Source organism: Tupaia chinensis, unplaced genomic scaffold, assembly GCF_000334495.1.
Source record: "Tupaia chinensis unplaced genomic scaffold, TupChi_1.0 Scaffold000046_3, whole genome shotgun sequence".
Taxonomy (NCBI): domain Eukaryota; kingdom Metazoa; phylum Chordata; class Mammalia; order Scandentia; family Tupaiidae; genus Tupaia; species Tupaia belangeri.
The window spans coordinates 3,194,783-3,207,038 of record NW_006159504.1 but is presented as its reverse complement, the minus strand read 5'-3'; the positions used below and the strand labels follow the sequence as shown (position 1 = coordinate 3,207,038).

The window sequence follows — 12,256 nt, the reverse complement described above, 5'->3', positions numbered from 1 at the left end:
CTTCTCCTCCATTCTCCTCTCGGGATCTTGGGCACGCACGCACACGTGCCCGGCATGAGTTTTAAGCCACCGGGTCCGGGATACAAACCGCGATCGACTATGTGGGAGTCCAGCGACATAGCCATTACGCTAACTGCTGGTTCCCTTTCTTTCAAATTTTTGAAGTTCAGCCTGAATGTTCAGGAGCAAGCAGACAGGGGTGATCTTGAATCTCTTTGCCCTTCTGTTGTGATCGCTGGTGCAGCAGATCCAGTAGATATTGGGGAATATATTAACCCTATTAGTATTTGGATGTTTAACTGCAGTGCTCTTAGATCCGTCTAAAAACACATTGACTGGATATTGGAGGGTGGAGAGACAAGAAAAAGGAAAATGAAAAAGAGAAAGAGAAACAACAACAAAAAAAGAAAAAAAAGACAAAAAATTAAAAAATTGTAATTACTATTCTTTGTTTTTAAAAAAATCACAAAATAGAACTCTAGTTCATTGGAGCCATGTGGAACTCCTTCTGAAGACCCGGCTTCTTCTGCCTGGTGGGAGGACCAGAGCGACAATTAACAAGATAAAAGGCGGAGCTGAGAGCCAGAGAGAAACTGTGCCTTTTAAAAAAAAGTGTAAGAAGGAAGAATTACAAAAAAAGTGGGGAGACAGAAGCAGGAAGAGACAGGAACCGAGACACAGAAGCAGAGATAGAAGGCTGGGGATGTGGGGGTGGTGGGGCTCCCTACCGCTAGCTCGTTTGCTGGAGTCTGAATTATCGGTAGAAAGTCTTTATTCCCTGAAAAATCTAGTTCATTGGAGCCATGCGGAACCTCCTTCTCAGGGTTTCTATGTCTTCTTGATCCAGTCTTGGTATATTATAAGTGCCTGTAAATTTTTCCATCTCATCCAAGTTTTCTTTTTTTTTCTTTTGTTATTTCTGTTATATCTGTTGTGATATTGCCTTTTTCATTGTAAATTCAATTTATTTGATTTCTTTCTCCTTAATTAGTTTAGCTAATGATGTGTCAATTTGTTTTATTGTGTCAAAGAACTAGTTTTTGGTTTCATTTATTTTCTGTATAGTTAGTTTATTCTTTATTTCATTTATTTCTGCTTGAATCATTTTTATTCCTTTTCTCCTGGCATTTTTTAGTTTTTTTTTTTTCCCCTCCAGTTTCCTGAGGTGTGCTATCAGGTTGTCTATTTGCCATTTTTCTTTTTTAAAATTTATTTCTTTTTTAAAATTTATTTTACATTATTTCTTTTATATATATATATATATACACACACACATATATATACATATATATTATTTTTATTATTATTTCTATTTCTTTTATGCATTCAATCACATTACTTAGCTTGCAAAGTGAAAATTCCAACATGTGTACATTTTGTACCAGTCCAGTTGACAATACTATAAGGTTATCCTTCAACAGATAATAACCCATTTCTTTGTCCCATAAATGCCTTGCCTCATTATTTTTCTCTTTAATGTCCTTCCTCAGACTCTACTCCTTTGCCCTCCCTCTTCCCATACTGTATTTGGTATTCACAACCATTTACTATGTTTCTATATTCTTTAGTCATTCAGTTTGAGCCATAGAGTGCAGATGATCGGTATGTATTAAGTGGGGACATAGAATGTCTCTCTTCCATAGCCTGTCTTGCTTTACTCAGCAGTAAATCTTCCATATTCCTTCACTTTCTGTCAAAGGCCAGGGGCTTGCTGTTTTTTATGGCTGAGTAGTATTCCAGAATATATGTGCCACACTTTTTCAGGCCATTCCTCTGTTCATGGGCATTTGGGTTGGTTCCATGTCTTAGCAATTGTGAATAATGCTGCAATAAACATCAATGTGCAAGCACTTTTCTGACTAAATTATTATTTTTTTTGGAAGCACTTTTATTTTAGTTTTTTAAAGAAGCATCAGAAAATTATGATCCAAGAATTTGAAACCCTAATGTTACAGGCAAAGCCTCATTTTTAGGAAATATGAAACACTCTGTTTCTTCTATTTCTAATAGCTCATCAAGAGATGCCACCACTAAATTATATTCCTGCAGCATTTTCGGGTAGCAGGACACTGCCTGCTTGTTCCTTGCTGAACACCGCACAGGAGCGATGAGCTTCATGTCTTGCACTTCTGGTATTCCATTTAAGCTTGGGCTTGAGACAATCTGTAATTTAATACCAGGATGATTCTGCAGTTCTGCCTTGGTTCTCTGGGGGTACTGCTACAACCTGTTTCCTCTGTTTTGGAGAAAGACAAGGCTTTTCAGATTCCATCTTTATGACCATCTCTTACAGTGATGTTTTATTAGTTTCAGCAACTAAATAGTCAGAGGTAATTTCTTCCTCATCTCTGTTTAAATCTTGCAAAATATTAAGAACAACTTCTCACAACTCTTGTATTGGTGTTGCTCCATTTTTAATGACTTCATCATATAGTTCAATAACATCAAAGCTGCCTTTACATGCCAACAACTTGGCTTTGCAGATCCAGAATTTAGCAATTTTTTCAGCCTCAGGAATGTTGGACAATATGGTAAACATTTCATTAGAAGGTGTACCTCCTTCAATGAGCTGTAGACATTTGTTCAGAATGTTGTTAATTTTGTTGGACAGTTCAAGTTGGGCTTTCTTTTCCTTCTCTTCTTTTTTCAATGCTTTCCCAGAATGAAATATTCATTTCCTCTTTTATTTTTCTTTTTATTTTAAGTTCCATGGGATGCTGTTTATAGATTTTCCCCTTAGATTTCTGCTATTCTTCTAGTTGCTTCCTTTGATCTTCTGCTATTGACTTCTTTTTCATATCTGGACTAGTTTGGGTCTCATTTAAGACTCCTTTCCTATTCATGGTTGTGTGACCAGCTTGTGTTTTGGGAGCTGTTTTATTCATGAAATGATTCTGAGGAATAGTCTTTTTCAGCTTGGAGTCCAAAGTCTGTGCTTTTTGTTGAAAGTTGTTGTATTTATTACCAGTGGTTCCATCTGCTCTAATGCTTGAGGTGCTTGGAATAACTAAATTAAAGGTGAGAGTTGGCAGATGAGACCTCTGGCTTATGGCTTTTGATCTCTGAAGTATACATGATGTTGGAGGTCTAAAACAAGATTAAGTGGACTTCTGATTTTCCTTCACTTGTGGATGTTTGTTACCATATCCACTCTGAAGCAAGTTGGGGTATATCCTGGATTTAGAAGGTTTCACTTTCTGTTCAAGAACAAGGTATGACTGTGACTTAGTTTCTTTTGGTTCTTTGTATTTACTCCTACTAACCTTTATGTCCTTGACCACTGGCTTCTTTGATATTTGAGTCCTATTAAAGGTCTGAACAAGGTGCGAGGGAACTGTTCTTGAGTGTTTTTCTCCTGGTCTTGTAAGACCTGCTCCATTAGACAATTGCTGTAACTTTACGGGTAGAGTCCCGATTTGTGTTTCTCCAACAAGTTGCTTATTAACTGTCTTTAAGAACAGTACTATTCACCAAACTTTTGCCCATGGCTTGTTTAGGAGCCAAACTTCCCTTCATTGGATTATGAGAGCTAGTCTTTGTCTTAGTTATGGCACATGATTCAGGACCTGGCTTCCTCTCAGGTTCTGATAAGGTTTGGGGCAAGTTCTCTTTGTACATCTCTTTCAAAAAGATATCCGAAGATTGGTTTTCGACATGGGTACTGTCTACAGAGTCTATACATTTAGCGTTTCCTTGGTCTGTTACTTGCTGCTTTATAGGTTTCAATTCCTGCATATTGAGTAACCCCACAGATTTTCTTGACAGTTCTACAGTGGATGATCCACCTTCATGCAGCTGATGAGTCCTGCTGGAATGCTTATCATTTGGGATCGAAGAAACACATCCTGAAGTCAGCTCTTTAGCCACAAGTTTTGGTGGCTCCACCTTTGGTTTTTGTGACCCTGGGCTGTTCTGGGCTGGAGTTTAATGCTAACTGAGTGTGTGGTTTTGACAGGCAAGACAACATGGCTGGTAACATCCTTTTTTGGTCTAATAGTAGATTTAGGAGGTGGTGGATTCGGGTAGCTATTCTTGGCTTTTAGATAAGGCTTGTGTTTTGGTTCTTCAGTTTTCCCTTGGCTGCAAGGTATTCCTGGAGTTTTCTCTGCCGATCCTCTGTGGGGGCAGCGGCAGCGGACCCCGGTGAACTATGACTCCTCAATGACAGTTTTTCTTCAAAGATTGCACCTGGAATCAAGAACCTGACTAAGGATTCTTCTGTCCCTTGGGTAGATACCAAGGAGTGGGATTGTGGATCACATGGTAGTTCTATTTGTAGATTTTGAGGAATCTCTAAATTGTTCTCCACAGTGACTGGACCAATTTACATTCCCACCAACAGTGTAGGAGAGTTCCCCTTTTACCACACCCCCACCAGCACTTATTCTTTTTTCTTTTCCTTTTTTTTTTTTTTTTTTTAATCTTAGTCATTCTGACTGGGGTTAGGTGGTATCTCATTGTTGTTTTGATCTGCATTTCCCTTCCAATGAGGGATGGTGAACATTTTTTCATACGTCTTTTGACTATTTAGAGAATGCTTTTCTCAACTCATTCTGCCATCTTTTAATAAGGTTGATTATCTTTTTCTGGCACAGCTGCTTGAGTTCCTTGTGTATTCTGGTTATCAGTCCCTTGCCTGATGAATAGTTTACAAAAATCTTTTCCTGTTCTGAGGGCTGTCGATTCACACTAATTTTTGCCATGCAGAAACTTCTTAATCTGATATAATCCCATTTGTCTATTTTTGGGATTATTGACTGTGTTCTAGGGGTTTTACTTAAGAAGTCTTTACTACCCCAATGTCTCTCAGAGTTTCCCCAGTGTTTTCCAGCAGCAGTTTTATAGTTTGATATCTTAGATTTAGATTTTTGATCCACTTTGAGTTGATTTTTGTGAATGGTGAGAGGTTGGGGTTCAGACTAATCTTTCTGCAAGTGGATATCCAGTTTTTCCAGCACCATTTACTAAAGAGGTTTTCCTTTTCCCAATGGAGTGACTGGTACCCTTTGTCAAAAACCAGATGGCTATAAGTTTGGGAATTTATTTCTGGAGACTCTATTCTGTTCTATTGGTCTACCTGTCTGTTTCTGTACCAATACCATGCTGTTTTGATTACCACAGCTTTGTAGTATATTTTTGGGTTAGGGAGTGAGATGCCATCTACACCACTCTTCTTGTGGAGTGAAAAATGAGGACAACATCTGAGAAATACTAAACATAATTAAATGACCAAATATCTGAATATCAGAAATTTCAGAAAATAAAGAATCAGACACAAGCATAGAATATTTATTACAAGAAATATTTGCAGAAAACTTTCCAAATCTAGAGAAACATTCAGACATCTAGACCCAAGAAACACAAAGGACCCCAACTGGAATTAACATTAGAAGTCCTGCTTATGACACATCATAGCTAAATGAGTGAAAAAACCATGGATAAAGACAAGATACTAAAAATGGCAAAAGAGAAACATCAAATCACTTACAAAGGTTATTCTATTAGGCTAACATCAGACCTCTCAACTAAAATAATGCAGGCAAGAATTTAAGACATGTTCAACATACTTAAAGAATACTATACCTGGCAAAATACTATATCCTTCAAATAAGAAGAATGAATAAAATAATTCTCAGACAAACAAAAATGGAGTGAATTCACCAATACCAGACCAGCAGTACTGTATCAGGAAAACTAAAGAGACAGAAATAAGAGAACAAAAAACAGCCAAGAAATAAGAGACCAAAATAAGAGAACTAAAAACAACCAAGAAAATGGCTAACAAAATGGTAAGTTTGCAAATATCAATAATCATGCTGAATGTTAATAAACCAAATTCTCCAATCAAAATACACAGACAGCTCTGTGGTGCAGGCTTGCTGTTGTGCCTGTTAAAGTACATTTATAGCTTTTGTATTTTATTGGTTGGGTAATTCGATTATTGTTATTATTATTGATATTACTGTTTCTTGCTTAGTCACAGATAAGATCCATTATGGCAAAATGCTACCAAAATAACAAAAGTAAAAAGGCAGTAAAGGAAAAAAGAACAAACTGCTGGAGTGTAGTCTGAAGGAAAACAGCACAAAATAATTCTAAGAGTTCTCTCCAGTGGAGCCACAGAAGATGTACTAAATTCATCCAGCAGTGAACTGAGACAACAGGGATCTAGTGTGTCTACCAGGGAAGCTCACCAGAGACTCGGTGCCCAAGATCAGTGGGGTGGGGGCGGGTGCTGATCATGGAGACAGCCACTGTGCAGCTAGCTTGGTCCAACACTTCAGCCTTCTAGGAGGAAAGCAGATGCTTGGAAGCCATATTGTTTACAGTCAAAGGCAGTGAGCTGCTCACATTAAGGGAAAGCTTCATATCCATGTAGGAGCTGTAGGAAGTTCTATTTTGGTAGTTTCAGTAATAGACTTGGAATTTACAGTTCTTAATTTGCAAAACTTTAAAAACCTGTTTGGCCTAGCAGGAAACTATGGAGAAAAAAATAGGCAGAAAGACTATCCAGTCACTAAATATAACTATGGTTGGAAATGAATTTTGAATTGTAAGAGCCCTCAGTGATCAACTTCATTTAAATGATATGCATGAAGTGCTTACTTTAACAGCAAAACTGGACCAAAAATTCAGCTAAACTTTGTAGTCTATTCCTGTAATAGAATACTACATAGCAGTGAAAAGAAATAAACTACTGTTGTAACAGTTTGTGGATGACTCTCCCAAAATAAGGCTGAGCAAAAAGAATGACACACTCAAGCACGTTTACGTACAGTTCAAAATCAGCAATAGAAATCATGGTGGGAACAGCTGGAGCAGGAGTCATGACTGAGAGGGTATAGACAAAGCTCATGACTTGGTCCATATTCTACATCGTTTTAAAGTTTATTTATTATATATTCCATGAGTGAGAGTAGGGTGGGGGAAGAACCCACAACCAAATCTTCATGCTGTAATCCACCCCCAGCCTCAGCCAGTCCCAGATCTGGGCACATGCTTGTGTGGAGGACTCAGGGAAGTCTCGAATGTGACCCCATAACCTGCTGATGTGGGGGACCAACAGGTGGCATAATGGTTAAGTCACTGGACTCCCATGTAGTCTACCATGGTTCGAGTCCCGGACCAGGTGGCTTAAAACTAACTCCAGGGGGACCAGCAGATAGCATGTGCACTCTCACATGGCCAACCATGGTTTGAGTCCCAAACCTGATGTCTTGGGAACCAGCAGTTGGCGTAATGGCTATGTCGCTGGACTCCCACATAGTCAACCGCGGTTCGCGTCCCGGACCCAGTGGCTTAAAACTCACGCCAGGCGCGTGTGCGTGTGTGCCCAAGATTCTGAGAGGAGAATGGAGAAGGGATTGTGGCGTGACCATGCCCCATGAGGGATGATTTCTCGCTTTCTGTCTCTCTCTCTGTCTGTCTGGCGAGCGCACATGCCCTCTAGCGAAAATTTCTCCCCCCACCCAAAAAAGAAAACCCCTGAAAAACCAAAAACCTGCTGATGTGGTTCAGTTTGGATGAACATTGCACCACAATCCGGTCTTCCTACCTTCAACATCTTGACCTGCGCCATGGTTACACAGTTGTGTGCACTATACAAAACTCAACACTGATTTATTCACCTGTGTGCATTTTTCTGGAGGCATTTTCTATTTTCATAATACATTTAATTCAAAAAAACACTTGATGCTTCTTGTCACCAAAAGAAAACTGTGTAAACTATTTATTTTGTGTTAAACATTTGTGCATTCATTGTTTTATCTATCACTTAGAGTTGCTGATAATGCTTATGATATTCAGGTGAACACTCCACCCCACCCCCTCTTTTTTAGATTTTTGCCAAGGGCACATGTACTCATTAGAGAGAGACAGAGAGAGGGAAAGTGAGAAATCACCTCCTCTCAGGACTTTTGGGTACATATGTACACACACTTGCCATGTCTTTCATGCCGCTGGGTTCTGGACTCCCACGGTGGAGTCAGTCAGTGGGATCAGTGCTTTAGTCATCATGCCACCTGCTGGCCCCAGGTGAACACTCTTGTCATCTAGAATACTGTTTACCTTAGGCTGTGCAGACAATATAACCTCATCTTCTGGCACTGGGTTTTCTTGCCAAGATCCACCTTGTTTGTACTTGTCCTTAGGGAGCCTTCTGACTGAAGGAAGCTGTGTGTGGGATCTTCAGGTGACACACTTTCACTCAGTGCCTCTCACTTCTAACAGGCTGGAGGCAGGATTTGAGATGCGAAGTTCATAGAAGATCTTCTTATCCAATTGCGAAGGACTGTGTTTGGCACAGACCCTGTGAACTTTCCCCAAGAAACCTGTGGGACCAGAGCTGCTGAGGGTCACCTGCCACCAGCAGAGGCGCAGCGGCTCCTGGCCATGCATGCAGTCACCCTTCCCCGCACCTGCCCACACTTGGGCACCGCTCCCAAGCTCCGTCTTCATGTGCACCCCACCCCAAGTCTTTTTCCAATTCAGCCTACACGGATGCCCACAGGAGTCCCCTACCTGCAGCAGGAGCCTCCAGCACCAAAGCAGCTTTCTCTTGCTTTGAGACGTATTTGATCTCTCGCACGTTTAACACTTACGTTGTTAAGATGGGTTAATTCACAGAGAGCCCCTGTATTATCAAACTTATAATTATAGTTTTGGCACATATCATGCCATCATCTTATCTTTACCATCTGAAAAAAACAACAGTAACAATACCTTTGGGAGAATCATCTCTTTAGATTTGCTATGTGGGAAAGGCTGTCCTCCCTACAGTGAGACCAATATTCACGTTCCTGTCAGGACTCGCAATCAGTGTACTGGATGTCTCTCCTGCCCTTGCAAGACCTTTCTTTTCCCTGTATCTGCCCCCACCCTGGGTGAGTAGGCTTTCCTACTCTGCGAGTGTGGAGTTCAGCTTGGCCTGTCCTAAATCATACCTGTTCCTGAGGATTGGAGCACTAGGGGTGATTGGGGAAGAGGAGGAGAGACCCATGAGATACCAGTTACTTTGAGCCCTGGCTCAGCAGACATGGAGGTGAAAATAGAAGGCTGTCTTGTGGCCAGCAGCTGCCAGGCAACATCATCGTGTTGTAGCACACCATCCCTATGTGTCTGCTGGTACAGGGAACGTGTCAAGGCCATATGGTGAAAACTACAGGTGAGTGAGATGCCCATGTTCAAAGGCCAAAGAAGTGAGGCAACACAATTTTGACTTGACTTGACAGGGTGAGAGAACTGGGAAAGTGCCATGGTTTGAATGGGAGGATGTTGAGAGGCAGGACCTGTAAGAGATGACGAGGTCGTGGAGTTCTGCCTTCATGAATGGGCTAATACTGTTAACTCGAGAGTGGGCTCCTTGTGGTGGGGATGGAGTCCATAAGGGGAGAACAGGTCCTGATTAGAATGGCGAATGTACTCCCCTCCCTAATGGCTCTTGCAGTGTTGTGAGGCAGCACAACGTCTCTCACCAGATGCAGCCCCTCAGCCCGGGACTTCCCAGCCTCCAGAACTGTGAGGCAAACAAACCTATTCTCTTCAGAAATTACCCAGTCTGTAGTTCTGTTAAAGCAAACTGATGTGGACAAACGGGGACCAGCAGGTGACGTGGTGGTTAAGGCACTGGACACTCCCACATGGCCGAACAGGGTTCGAGTCCTGAATCTGGTGGCTTGCTTTCTCATTTCCTCTCTCTCTCACTCTCAACCTCTGTCTCTCTCTGGTAAAATAAAAAAAATGAATGAATGAATAAATAAAATAGAATAAATAATTATAAAAAAAAAGCAAACTGATGTTGACAAAGACAAAAGTATTTCGGATATTTTTAAATCTGGAAGTTTTTTGTAGAGGTCACTTGTGAAACGTGAGAACTTCACCACCAAGTAAGCGAAGTCAGTTCTGCCCTGAATGTTTTCTGAACCAGGGCACAGCAAGGTGTTTAGTCTATTCTCTGTTGTTGGTAAGAGGAATCCCTGAGTCTGGATGACGTATAAAGGGTGGTGGTTTATTTATCTTATAGTTTAGAGGCTCTGGTACAGGGCATCACATGGCGAGGTAGGACAAGCATGTATCTGTTTCCCTGGGCCTGTTCAACCATGGGAACCCACACTGATGATCTCACTTAGTTCTAATCACCTGCCACAAACCCTGCCTCTTCATATCATAATGCCATTACTTTTCTGCATGAATTCTGCAATAGTTATGAGCCTAGCCTTTAGTATTAGTTTGAACTGGATAGAGGTTGAATAGCCTCACGTTTGAGCTCAAGTTTTCCCCTGTTGGTGGCATGACCTCAGGTAAGTTGTTCTGTGACCTCTTGGATCTTCAGTTTTCCATCCAAAGTGGATGTACCTACTCTGGTTATTGTGAGGAGTAAATAAAGACAACGCAGAATATGCAGAGCTAATACTTAGGGAGCACTAGAGATGTGTTTGGCACTTTTCTCAGTTCTTTACCTGTATTAAACAATGTTTTTCTCTTAGGTTTTGCCATAGTGCTTGTCCACTGACTGGAGAGAGACAGAGAGAGAGAAAGTGAGAAATCAACTCTTGGGGGGATGGCCATGCCATAATCGCTTCTCCTCCATTCTCCTCTCAGAATTTTGGGCACACAAGCAGGCACATGTGCCTAACATGATTTTTCAAACTGCTAGGTCTGGGACTCATGCTGTGGGCTGCTCCATGGGAGTCCAGTCTTAACCACTATGCCACCTGCTGGCCCTAAACAGTGTGTTTATTATAGATGAGAAACCTGAAATACAGAGAGATGGACCTGCCCCGAGTTATGGTTAGCATGAGTGGCACCCGGATTGCATTAGAGACACAGCCACAACCACAACCGTGATGCTGTCCTGCCTTTTGTCATGGGCAGTAAAATATTGAGAGTTGTCATGTATGGACCTCTGTGACAGGTGCTATACTAAGGGCTTTACATAGATTGTTATAGCACAAGTCCTCCAGTAGGTGAGTTGTGAGATGCTATTGCACCCACTTTTTAAAAAAAGTTTGCTTTAGTGTGTGTATATTGGAGGGAGGGAGAGAAAAAGAGAGAGAGAGAGGGAGGGAGGGAGAGAGAGAGATCACTCCCAGGGGAGATGGCCATGCTGCAATCCCTTCTCCATTCTCCTCTTGGGAATGGGCATGCATGCACATGCACCTGAAGTAATTTTTAAACCACCAGGACCTGGACTCCAACGCCACCTGCTGGCTCTACATCCACTTTTACAGAAAAGAAAACGAGTTCAGTGACTTTGGTGAAGGTCACATAGTTGGGAGTATAATTATTTTTGGTTCATTTATTTCTTCAGAGAAAGAGAGACAGCACTCCAACAGAGTCTTGGCACCATGGTTCAACCCCAGTTCCAGCCCTGGATCATGGGTACATGTGTGCCCAGCACACGAATCTGACCATTCCAATATGGGTCAGCCTTGCAGAGCATTGCTTTTCATGGTTGCACCATCATCTGGCCCCAGAGTTTGTATTTACACCAGGGAGTCTTCCTCCTCCTTGTGGCCTTTCTAGAAGATGGAACAGGGTGTGTGACTCATAGGGGTTCAGGTCCTGTGCTCAGGAGGGCTCTGCATCTAGATATTGCTTGATCCTACCATCCTAACATTCCTCCTAACTTATCTTTGAGCTCGTGTTTTGTGAGTACAGTCTAACTGGACAATGGCGCACATTCGCGAGCACAGACTGCATGCAGATGGCAGTGTGCACGTGGGCTGTGCTCAGGAGCAGCCCCTGCACTAGTGGGCTCAGGCTCTGGGCAGCAGGAACAGAGCACACACAGCAGTCAGCTCTGCAGGCAAGGGTGCGCCTTGGGGACTTGGGAGTGCCTCCGGGCTGGAGGAGTGGCTGTGCCTGCAGGAGAGGAACAGTCTGGCCTGCAGGAGGGCGAGTGGATGAAGGCAGGCTGCCTGTCATCTCCAGCATCTGAACAAATACTATAATGTTGTCGGAAAAGTCATGACATGTTTTTCTATGTGACAATGCATGATGACTTTCCTGACACCCCAATAATTCTCCCATCTGAGAGCTGCAAGCGCTTAGCAGTAAATTTTGTCAATAAGTCATTTAAACTCACGCTGGGTGCTCGTGCGTGTGTGCCCAAGATCCCAAGAGGAGAATGGAGGAGAAGGGATTGCAGCATGGCCATTTCCCCTGGGGGGTAATTTCTCACTTTCTGTCTCTCTGTCTTTCTGGCAAGCGTACGTGCCCTATAGCAAAACCTCTAAAAAAAATTTAGAAATTGTAG

General features: G+C 42.0%; 1 pseudogene; it reads right to left on the bottom strand.

Annotated features, from left to right (window-relative positions):
• Nucleotides 1-1,920: 1,920 nt before the first annotated feature.
• On the bottom strand, nucleotides 1,921-10,494 carry LOC102472899 (cytoskeleton-associated protein 2-like pseudogene; annotated as a pseudogene).
• Nucleotides 10,495-12,256: the final 1,762 nt, after the last annotated feature.